Raw genomic sequence first — 13,207 nt, 5'->3', positions numbered from 1 at the left:
GTGATTCAGCCAAGATGGTTGTGCCCATGACCATCGCCGCAGGAACTCCAATATGAAGGATTGTGTGACAGTCACCTTGGCCCCTGGGAGAATACTCAGCAAGTCACCTACCGCTGCACCTGACATCTCACTGCTCTCGCTAATGGGGGGAAGCCGGCGCTGCGGTAAGTAACAGCCGATCCCAGGCAGGATCCTGACACATGCGCTATTAGACGTGTTATAAATAAAGCGTGAGTGCCATGTGACACAGTATCACAGAGCATCTTTCCATGCGACTTTTGCCCTTAAAATGTGCCTTTATTTGCAAAGCGATGCGAATAGGTTGCAAAAGCAGCTTATCCTGATCAAAATGATGTTTGTCATGTCTTTATTCTGTGTGGGTGACTGCGGCTGTATCTGCATGCCAAATGCAACTTTATAGTGTCACAGCCACTGACACTGTGACGTAGCATTTTGCATGTAGATATATCCAGTCGCACACAGAACATAGGGCCTGATTCAGAGCCGTTCGCTATTAGTGGTCGTTCGTTCAAAAACAAGGGGTGGCTATTCAAATGATCCGTTCGCAAATTGCAGTCTGTTCACACCTCTAAGTCTGAACGAGCGAGCAAAACATACGCTCGTTTTTTTGTTAAAAACGCCCCCTGGCCACTCGCACCATACGTCATGTCCGCTATTTATTAGATTAATCGAGTACATCGACCAGCGTATGAACTGCTTGCTATTCTTGTGGTTGGTGTTTGCTACCACAAATTTGCGAGCAGTTCTGGCTATAAAATAACCCAGTGACGTGGTCAATGACGCTGCTGTATTAATTATGCACACCCATAAAACGCCCGTTTTGACCTTTAAGCACGCCTGCGTTTGGATCTCCACTCCCCATTTTCAAGCACCTTCCCCTGTTACCACCCACATACGCCTCATTCTGTCACTCAAAATAGCAGGCACTCGCTATATAGCGTACAAACGATTTTCGGCCGCACTGACTGGTTCGCGCATGCGTACTAAAAACCGTACGCATGCGCAGATGAGCAAACATCGCTCGGAACGAGCGTACTGCCGCTAACGAGCGGCTCTGAATGAGGGCCTTAGGCATGCCACATGTCATTTTAATAAGCTGCTTCTACATCCTATTTTGCATCGCTTTGCAAATAAGACACATTTTAAGGGGAAAGCTGCACGAAAAGATGCTCAGTTCTGTCGTGTCGTGCCACGGTATAACTGTATTAGAAGGGCTTTTTAATGCACAGGGAAGCTAGGTGTATGTGAACACATCTTTAGATTATCCATATATAGATTGTTATATAGATAGATAGATAGATAGATAGATAGATAGATAGATAGATAGATAGGCAGACTCTAGTTCTTTGGTACTTATGACTCGTCTTTTGCTGTGTTTCTAATTATCATGCCTTGCGTTGCATGTGTTGTTAGTTGTGTGAGCATGTGGTAGGGAATGTAGACTGTAAGCTCCACTGGGGCAGGGACTAAAGTGAATGGCCAAATATTCTCATGTTTTGTAAGTTGTGTGAGCATGTGGTAGGGAATGTAGACTGTAAGCTCCACTGGGGCAGGGACTAAAGTGAATGGCCAAATATTCCCTGTAAAGCGCTGAAGAATTTATGTGCGCTATATAAAAAACTGGTAATAAATAATAATTAATTAGATACAGATGCGTCCACATACATCTATCCTCCATGTGCTTTGAGATGTGTTAAAAATAATGGGTGAGTACATTGTGACTCTGTAGCACAGAGCATCTTTCCAGATGACTTTTTCCATTAAAATGTGTCTTATTTGCAAAGCGATGCGAATAGGACGCAAATGCAGCTTATACTGAATAAAATGATATACGGCATGCCTACTGTATAATCTGTGTGCGACTGAGCTGTATCTGCATGCGATATGCAACTTTACAGTGTCACAGCCGCTGACACTGTAACGTAGCATTTTGCATACAGATATAGCCACATTCGCACACAGAACATACTGTAGGCTTGCCGCATATCATTTTATTCCGCATAAGCTGCTTGTCCATCCTATTTGCATCACTTTGCGTATAAAATGCAGTTTATGGGATAACGTTTTCACAAAAAGATGCTCTGCTGTACCGATTCGTGCCACGGTGTAACGCATCTACAAGGGCTGTTTAACGCGCAGGGAGGCTGGGTGTATGTGAACACATCTGTAGATTGCCCATATATAGATAGGTATAGAAATAGATAGTTAGTTAGGTAGCTAGGTATAGTGCAAATTCACCTTTCCATCAAGGACAGGCCCAACTTAGATATATTTGCATGTATAGTGTATAGCAAGAACATGTTATCGCGCCTCTCAATCTTTGTTTTCTAGGTGGGCCTTTTCCATGAATCAAAATGTGAGGTCAACATCTAAGCAAACTACATCGCTGGACTTTTGCGAGGTCTCCTTGATTCCAGATTTCTACTCATGGCAATGATCAAAGATGAACCAACGGAAGAGTAGACCCATGACAGGTAATTAATGATTATGAATGATTATTAATTACCGATAATTCTCAGGCTAGACTGTTTCTAGTCCTGCAGAGGCACGATGATATGTTCCTGCTATACATTGATACTTACAAAAATGTCTATTTGCTATGGACTCTTCTACTTATGCAACACTGTGATTTGGTAGTGTCAGATACACCGTAATTCTGTTTATCTCAGGGTGCAGTATATCTCAGCTGTTCACTCTCCCTGTTTTACTCCATAAATCATGCTTTTTAGTCAAAATCCCAAACAGCATTACACTCACCTTTCCCAACCAAGAATCTTTGGGGTGGTTTTTCAAACACCTGGGCTTAATGTTGGGAAAATGTGAATCTTTTGATTAGAAGGTTTGCCTCCAATGTCTAATATTTCAAGATAGATCATAGATAGATAGGTAGCTCGATCATTGATAGATAGACGCTCGTTAGATACAGATGTGTCCACATATATCTGTCCTCCATGCTGTCACGTTTAGCGTCCTGGACTCCCCTACTGAGGGGCTGGAAGTTGTGGTCCCAGGTCAATGATGGAGTCAGGAGCGAGGGGCCTGGATGTTCAGTCTTCTCGTCCACAAGCATCGGATGTTGGCGAGACCTGACCGAGGGTGCGGAGTCCTACCTGCCGGGAGGTGTTCACCAGTGACCCCTCCAAGCAGGATATGGGTTTCAGCTGCACCCGGCAAGCAGGTCGCGGCCCCCAGATCAGGGATCTGATGCGAGTGGGAATAGAGAAAGACACACCGCTTTAGCCCACTGGAAATATAATCTCTGTACCACTAGTACAGAGAAGCACAATAGAGATGTTTCCTGAAGAGGTGCTGAGGCAGAGCAGAGGGAGAGAATCCACTGAGGAGTAGGTTGTGCAGCTAGTACTGCAAGGAAGTGAGGATATGCTGCAGTCACTGAAGGAGAGTGGCGATAGCACCAGTTTGGATGACGTGATGTCAGCACACTGGTGCTCGAGGATATGACACTGGTAAATAGCAAACGGGCAAGGATGTACTATCACACTGCTGCACAAGGATATGGCACTTTGTAAATAATCACTTGGACTCAGTACATAGGAGATGTACAGAGCATATACTGGAAATACCACTGGGAAGAGTCTCTGGAAGATTGCATGTGAAGCCTGGACGAAGCAAACAGCAACCATCTGGGAATAACAAAGTTGCTCAGGCAATTTCCTGTTCACCTGGAGTCCTGTTTATACCCCCAGGCAGCTGTCCATTGGATAAGCAAGTCAGCTGAGAACTGACACAGCTACCACTGGATAAGGATCCATCAGGTGATTCAGCCAAGATGGCTGCGCCCATGACCATCGCCGCAGGAACTTCAATATGGAGGATTGTGTGACAGTCACCTGGGCCCCTGGGAGCATACTCAGCAAGTCACCTACCGCTGCACTTGACGTCTCACTACTCTCGCTAATGAGGGGAAGCCGGCGCTACGGTAAATAACAGCCGATCCCAGGCAGGATCCTGACACTTGCGCTATTAGACGTGTTATAAATAACGCGTGAGCGCCATGTGACTCAGTATCCTAGAGCATCTTTCCATGCGACTTTTGCCCTTAAAATGTGCCTTTATTTGCAAAGCGATGCGTATAGGTCGCAAAAGCAGCTTATCCTGATCAAAATGATGTTTGGCATGGCTTTATTCTGTGTGGGTGACTGCGGCTGTATCTGCATGCAAAATGCAACTTTATAGTGTCACAGCCACTGACACTGTGACGTAGCATTTTGAATGTAGATATATCCAGTCGCACACAGAACATAGGCATGCTACATATTTTAATAAGCTGCTTGTACATCCTATTTTGCATCGCTTTGCAAATAAGACACATTTTAAGGTGAAAGCTGCCTGAAAAGATGCTCAGTTCTGTCGTGTCGTGCCACGGTATAACTCTACTAGAAGGGCTTTTTAATGCACAGGGAAGCTAGGTGTATGTGAACACATCTTTAGATTACCCATATATAGATTGTTATATAGATGGATAGATAGATAGATAGATAGATAGATAGATAGATAGGCAGACTCTAGTTCTTTGGTACTTATGACTCGTCTTTTGCTGTGTTTCTAATTATCATGCCTTGCGTTGCATGTGTTGTTAGTTGTGTGAGCATGTGGTAGGGAATGTAGACTGTAAGCTCCACTGGGGCAGGGACTAAAGTGAATGGCCAAATATTCTCATGTGTGTTAGTTCTGTGAGCATGTGGTAGGGAATGTAGACTGTAAGCTTCACTGGGGCAGGGACTAAAGTGAATGGCCAAATATTCTCATGTGTTGTAAGTTGTGTGAGCATGTGGTAGGGAATGTAGACTGTAAGCTCCACTGGGGCACGGACTAAAGTGAATGGCCAAATATACTCATGTGTTGTTAGTTGTGTGAGCATGTGGTAGGGAATGTAGACTGTAAGCTCCACTGGGGCAGGGACTAAAGTGAATGTCCAAATATTCTCTGTAAAGCGCTGAAGAATTTATGTGCGCTATATAAAAAACTGGTAATAAATAATAATTAATTAGATACAGATGCGTCCACATACATCTATCCTCCATGTGCTTTGAGATGTGTTAAAAATAATGGGTGAGTACATTGTGACTCTGTAGCACAGAGCATCTTTCCAGATGACTTTTTCCATTAAAATGTGTCTTATTTGCAAAGCGATGCGAATAGGACGCAAATGCAGCTTATACTGAATAAAATGATATACGGCATGCCTACTGTATAATCTGTGTGCGACTGAGCTGTATCTGCATGCGATATGCAACTTTACAGTGTCACAGCCGCTGACACTGTAACGTAGCATTTTGCATACAGATATAGCCACAGTCGCACACAGAACATACTGTAGGCTTGCCGCATATCATTTTATTCAGCATAAGCTGCTTGTCTGTCCTATTTGCATCACTTTGCATATAAAATGCAGTTTATGGGATAACGTTTTCACAAAAAGATGCTCTGCTGTACCGATTTGTGCCACGGTGTAACGCATCTACAAGGGCTGTTTAATGTGCAGGGAGGCTGGGTGTATGTGAACACATCTGTAGATTGCCCATATATAGATAGGTATAGAAATAGATAGTTAGGTAGCTAGGTATAGAGCAAATTCTCCTTGCCATCAAGGACAGGCCCTACTTAGATATATTTGCATGTATAGTGTATAGCAAGAACATGTTATCGCGCCTCTCAATCTTTGTTTTCTAGGTGGGCCTTTTCCATGAATCAAAATGTGAGGTCAACATCTAAGCAAACTACATCTCTCGACTTTTGCTAGGTCTCCTTGATTCCAGATTTCTACTCATGGCAACGATCAAAGATGAACCAACGGAAGAGGAGACCCATGACAGGTAATTAATGATTATTAATTACCGATAATTCTCAGGCTAGACTGTTTCTAGTCCTGCAGAGGCACGATGATATGTTCCTGCTATACATTGATACTTACAAAAATGTCTATTTGCTATGGACTCTTCTACTTATGCAACACTGTGATTTGGTAGTGTCAGATACACCGTAATTCTGTTTATCTCAGGGTGCAGTATATCTCAGCTGTTCACTCTCCCTGTTTTACTCCATAAATCATGCTTTTTAGTCAAAATCCCAAACAGCATTACACTCACCTTTCCCAACCAAGAATCTTTGGGGTGGTTTTTCAAACACCTGGGCTTAATGTTGGGAAAATGTGAATCTTTTGATTAGAAGGTTTGCCTCCAATGTCTAATATTTCAAGATAGATCATAGATAGATAGGTAGCTCGATCATTGATAGATAGACGCTCGTTAGATACAGATGTGTCCACATATATCTGTCCTCCATGCTGTCACGTTTAGCGTCCTGGACTCCCCTACTGAGGGGCTGGAAGTTGTGGTCCCAGGTCAATGATGGAGTCAGGAGCGAGGGGCCTGGATGTTCAGTCTTCTCGTCCACAAGCATCGGATGTTGGCGAGACCTGACCGAGGGTGCGGAGTCCTACCTGCCGGGAGGTGTTCACCAGTGACCCCTCCAAGCAGGATATGGGTTTCAGCTGCACCCGGCAAGCAGGTCGCGGCCCCCAGATCAGGGATCTGATGCAAGTGGGAATAGAGAAAGACACACCGCTTTAGCCCACTGGAAATATAATCTCTGTACCACTAGTACAGAGAAGCACAATAGAGATGTTTCCTGAAGAGGTGCTGAGGCAGAGCAGAGGGAGAGAATCCACTGAGGAGTAGGTTGTGCAGCTAGTACTGCAAGGAAGTGAGGATATGCTGCAGTCACTGAAGGAGAGTGGTGATAGCACCAGTTTGGATGACGTGATGTCAGCACACTGATGCTCGAGGATATGACACTGGTAAATAGCAAACGGGCAAGGATGTACTATCACACTGCTGCACAAGGATATGGCACTTTGTAAATAATCACTAGGACTCAGTACATAGGAGATGTACAGAGCATATACTGGAAATACCACTGGGAAGAGTCTCTGGAAGATTGCATGTGAAGCCTGGACGAAGCAAACAGCAACCATCTGGGAATAACAAAGTTGCTCAGGCAATTTCCTGTTCACCTGGAGTCCTGTTTATACCCCCAGGCAGCTGTCCATTGGATAAGCAAGTCAGCTGAGAACTGACACAGCTACCACTGGATAAGGATCCATCAGGTGATTCAGCCAAGATGGTTGTGCCCATGACCATCGCCGCAGGAACTCCAATATGAAGGATTGTGTGACAGTCACCTTGGCCCCGGGGAGAATACTCAGCAAGTCACCTACCGCTGCACCTGACATCTCACTGCTCTCGCTAATGGGGGGAAGCCGGCGCTGCGGTAAGTAACAGCCGATCCCAGGCAGGATCCTGACACATGCGCTATTAGACGTGTTATAAATAAAGCGTGAGTGCCATGTGACTCAGTATCACAGAGCATCTTTCCATGCGACTTTTGCCCTTAAAATGTGCCTTTATTTGCAAAGCGATGCGAATAGGTCGCAAAAGCAGCTTATCCTGATCAAAATGATGTTTGTCATGTCTTTATTCTGTGTGGGTGACTGCGGCTGTATCTGCATGCCAAATGCAACTTTATAGTGTCACAGCCACTGACACTGTGACGTAGCATTTTGCATGTAGATATATCCAGTCGCACACAGAACATAGGCATGCCACATGTCATTTTAATAAGCTGCTTCTACATCCTATTTTGCATCGCTTTGCAAATAAGACACATTTTAAGGGGAAAGCTGCACGAAAAGATGCTCAGTTCTGTCGTGTCGTGCCACGGTATAACTCTATTAGAAGGGCTTTTTAATGCACAGGGAAGCTAGGTGTATGTGAACACATCTTTAGATTATCCATATATAGATTGTTATATAGATAGATAGATAGATAGATAGATAGATAGATAGATAGATAGATAGATAGATAGATAGATAGATAGATAGGCAGACTCTAGTTCTTTGGTACTTATGACTCGTCTTTTGCTGTGTTTCTAATTATCATGCCTTGCGTTGCATGTGTTGTTAGTTGTGTGAGCATGTGGTAGGGAATGTAGACTGTAAGCTCCACTGGGGCAGGGACTAAAGTGAATGGCCAAATATTCTCATGTTTTGTAAGTTGTGTGAGCATGTGGTAGGGAATGTAGACTGTAAGCTCCACTGGGGCAGGGACTAAAGTGAATGGCCAAATATTCCCTGTAAAGCGCTGAAGAATTTATGTGCGCTATATAAAAAACTGGTAATAAATAATAATTAATTAGATACAGATGCGTCCACATACATCTATCCTCCATGTGCTTTGAGATGTGTTAAAAATAATGGGTGAGTACATTGTGACTCTGTAGCACAGAGCATCTTTCCAGATGACTTTTTCCATTAAAATGTGTCTTATTTGCAAAGCGATGCGAATAGGACGCAAGTGCAGCTTATACTGAATAAAATGATATACGGCATGCCTACTGTATAATCTGTGTGCGACTGAGCTGTATCTGCATGCGATATGCAACTTTACAGTGTCACAGCCGCTGACACTGTAACGTAGCATTTTGCATACAGATATAGCCACATTCGCACACAGAACATACTGTAGGCTTGCCGCATATCATTTTATTCAGCATAAGCTGCTTGTCCATCCTATTTGCATCACTTTGCGTATAAAACGCAGTTTATGGGATAACGTTTTCACAAAAAGATGCTCTGCTGTACCGATTCGTGCCACGGTGTAACGCATCTACAAGGGCTGTTTAACGCGCAGGGAGGCTGGGTGTATGTGAACACATCTGTAGATTGCCCATATTTAGATAGGTATAGAAATAGATAGTTAGTTAGGTAGCTAGGTATAGTGCAAATTCACCTTTCCATCAAGGACAGGCCCAACTTAGATATATTTGCATGTATAGTGTATAGCAAGAACATGTTATCGCGCCTCTCAATCTTTGTTTTCTAAGTGGGCCTTTTCCATGAATCAAAATGTGAGGTCAACATCTAAGCAAACTACATCGCTGGACTTTTGCGAGGTCTCCTTGATTCCAGATTTCTACTCATGGCAATGATCAAAGATGAACCAACGGAAGAGTAGACCCATGACAGGTAATTAATGATTATGAATGATTATTAATTACCGATAATTCTCAGGCTAGACTGTTTCTAGTCCTGCAGAGGCACGATGATATGTTCCTGCTATACATTGATACTTACAAAAATGTCTATTTGCTATGGACTCTTCTACTTATGCAACACTGTGATTTGGTAGTGTCAGATACACCGTAATTCTGTTTATCTCAGGGTGCAGTATATCTCAGCTGTTCACTCTCCCTGTTTTACTCCATAAATCATGCTTTTTAGTCAAAATCCCAAACAGCATTACACTCACCTTTCCCAACCAAGAATCTTTGGGGTGGTTTTTCAAACACCTGGGCTTAATGTTGGGAAAATGTGAATCTTTTGATTAGAAGGTTTGCCTCCAATGTCTAATATTTCAAGATAGATCATAGATAGATAGGTAGCTCGATCATTGATAGATAGACGCTCGTTAGATACAGATGTGTCCACATATATCTGTCCTCCATGCTGTCACGTTTAGCGTCCTGGACTCCCCTACTGAGGGGCTGGAAGTTGTGGTCCCAGGTCAATGATGGAGTCAGGAGCGAGGGGCCTGGATGTTCAGTCTTCTCGTCCACAAGCATCGGATGTTGGCGAGACCTGACCGAGGGTGCGGAGTCCTACCTGCCGGGAGGTGTTCACCAGTGACCCCTCCAAGCAGGATATGGGTTTCAGCTGCACCCGGCAAGCAGGTCGCGGCCCCCAGATCAGGGATCTGATGCAAGTGGGAATAGAGAAAGACACACCGCTTTAGCCCACTGGAAATATAATCTCTGTACCACTAGTACAGAGAAGCACAATAGAGATGTTTCCTGAAGAGGTGCTGAGGCAGAGCAGAGGGAGAGAATCCACTGAGGAGTAGGTTGTGCAGCTAGTACTGCAAGGAAGTGAGGATATGCTGCAGTCACTGAAGGAGAGTGGTGATAGCACCAGTTTGGATGACGTGATGTCAGCACACTGATGCTCGAGGATATGACACTGGTAAATAGCAAACGGGCAAGGATGTACTATCACACTGCTGCACAAGGATATGGCACTTTGTAAATAATCACTAGGACTCAGTACATAGGAGATGTACAGAGCATATACTGGAAATACCACTGGGAAGAGTCTCTGGAAGATTGCATGTGAAGCCTGGACGAAGCAAACAGCAACCATCTGGGAATAACAAAGTTGCTCAGGCAATTTCCTGTTCACCTGGAGTCCTGTTTATACCCCCAGGCAGCTGTCCATTGGATAAGCAAGTCAGCTGAGAACTGACACAGCTACCACTGGATAAGGATCCATCAGGTGATTCAGCCAAGATGGTTGTGCCCATGACCATCGCCGCAGGAACTCCAATATGAAGGATTGTGTGACAGTCACCTTGGCCCCGGGGAGAATACTCAGCAAGTCACCTACCGCTGCACCTGACATCTCACTGCTCTCGCTAATGGGGGGAAGCCGGCGCTGCGGTAAGTAACAGCCGATCCCAGGCAGGATCCTGACACATGCGCTATTAGACGTGTTATAAATAAAGCGTGAGTGCCATGTGACTCAGTATCACAGAGCATCTTTCCATGCGACTTTTGCCCTTAAAATGTGCCTTTATTTGCAAAGCGATGCGAATAGGTCGCAAAAGCAGCTTATCCTGATCAAAATGATGTTTGTCATGTCTTTATTCTGTGTGGGTGACTGCGGCTGTATCTGCATGCCAAATGCAACTTTATAGTGTCACAGCCACTGACACTGTGACGTAGCATTTTGCATGTAGATATATCCAGTCGCACACAGAACATAGGCATGCCACATGTCATTTTAATAAGCTGCTTCTACATCCTATTTTGCATCGCTTTGCAAATAAGACACATTTTAAGGGGAAAGCTGCACGAAAAGATGCTCAGTTCTGTCGTGTCGTGCCACGGTATAACTCTATTAGAAGGGCTTTTTAATGCACAGGGAAGCTAGGTGTATGTGAACACATCTTTAGATTATCCATATATAGATTGTTATATAGATAGATAGATAGATAGATAGATAGATAGGCAGACTCTAGTTCTTTGGTACTTATGACTCGTCTTTTGCTGTGTTTCTAATTATCATGCCTTGCGTTGCATGTGTTGTTAGTTGTGTGAGCATGTGGTAGGGAATGTAGACTGTAAGCTCCACTGGGGCAGGGACTAAAGTGAATGGCCAAATATTCTCATGTTTTGTAAGTTGTGTGAGCATGTGGTAGGGAATGTAGACTGTAAGCTCCACTGGGGCAGGGACTAAAGTGAATGGCCAAATATTCCCTGTAAAGCGCTGAAGAATTTATGTGCGCTATATAAAAAACTGGTAATAAATAATAATTAATTAGATACAGATGCGTCCACATACATCTATCCTCCATGTGCTTTGAGATGTGTTAAAAATAATGGGTGAGTACATTGTGACTCTGTAGCACAGAGCATCTTTCCAGATGACTTTTTCCATTAAAATGTGTCTTATTTGCAAAGCGATGCGAATAGGACGCAAATGCAGCTTATACTGAATAAAATGATATACGGCATGCCTACTGTATAATCTGTGTGCGACTGAGCTGTATCTGCATGCGATATGCAACTTTACAGTGTCACAGCCGCTGACACTGTAACGTAGCATTTTGCATACAGATATAGCCACATTCGCACACAGAACATACTGTAGGCTTGCCGCATATCATTTTATTCAGCATAAGCTGCTTGTCCATCCTATTTGCATCACTTTGCGTATAAAACGCAGTTTATGGGATAATGTTTTCACAAAAAGATGCTCTGCTGTACCGATTCGTGCCACGGTGTAACGCATCTACAAGGGCTGTTTAACGCGCAGGGAGGCTGGGTGTATGTGAACACATCTGTAGATTGCCCATATTTAGATAGGTATAGAAATAGATAGTTAGTTAGGTAGCTAGGTATAGTGCAAATTCACCTTTCCATCAAGGACAGGCCCAACTTAGATATATTTGCATGTATAGTGTATAGCAAGAACATGTTATCGCGCCTCTCAATCTTTGTTTTCTAAGTGGGCCTTTTCCATGAATCAAAATGTGAGGTCAACATCTAAGCAAACTACATCGCTGGACTTTTGCGAGGTCTCCTTGATTCCAGATTTCTACTCATGGCAATGATCAAAGATGAACCAACGGAAGAGTAGACCCATGACAGGTAATTAATGATTATGAATGATTATTAATTACCGATAATTCTCAGGCTAGACTGTTTCTAGTCCTGCAGAGGCACGATGATATGTTCCTGCTATACATTGATACTTACAAAAATGTCTATTTGCTATGGACTCTTCTACTTATGCAACACTGTGATTTGGTAGTGTCAGATACACCGTAATTCTGTTTATCTCAGGGTGCAGTATATCTCAGCTGTTCACTCTCCCTGTTTTACTCCATAAATCATGCTTTTTAGTCAAAATCCCAAACAGCATTACACTCACCTTTCCCAACCAAGAATCTTTGGGGTGGTTTTTCAAACACCTGGGCTTAATGTTGGGAAAATGTGAATTTTTTGATTAGAAGGTTTGCCTCCAATGTCTAATATTTCAAGATAGATCATAGATAGATAGGTAGCTCGATCATTGATAGATAGACGCTCGTTAGATACAGATGTGTCCACATATATCTGTCCTCCATGCTGTCACGTTTAGCGTCCTGGACTCCCCTACTGAGGGGCTGGAAGTTGTGGTCCCAGGTCAATGATGGAGTCAGGAGCGAGGGGCCTGGATGTTCAGTCTTCTCGTCCACAAGCATCGGATGTTGGCGAGACCTGACCGAGAGTGCGGAGTCCTACCTGCCGGGAGGTGTTCACCAGTGACCCCTCCAAGCAGGATATGGGTTTCAGCTGCACCCGGCAAGCAGGTCGCGGCCCCCAGATCAGGGATCTGATGCGAGTGGGAATAGAGAAAGACACACCGCTTTAGCCCACTGGAAATATAATCTCTGTACCACTAGTACAGAGAAGCACAATAGAGATGTTTCCTGAAGAGGTGCTGAGGCAGAGCAGAGGGAGAGAATCCACTGAGGAGTAGGTTGTGCAGCTAGTACTGCAAGGAAGTGAGGATATGCTGCAGTCACTGAAGGAGAGTGGTGATAGCACCAGTTTGGATGACGTGATG

This window comes from Taudactylus pleione, unplaced genomic scaffold, assembly GCF_031769625.1.
Source record: "Taudactylus pleione unplaced genomic scaffold, aTauple2 ptg000236l, whole genome shotgun sequence".
Lineage (NCBI taxonomy): Eukaryota > Metazoa > Chordata > Amphibia > Anura > Myobatrachidae > Taudactylus > Taudactylus pleione.
The sequence above is the reverse complement of the archived record's forward strand: the minus strand, read 5'-3'. Positions refer to the sequence as shown.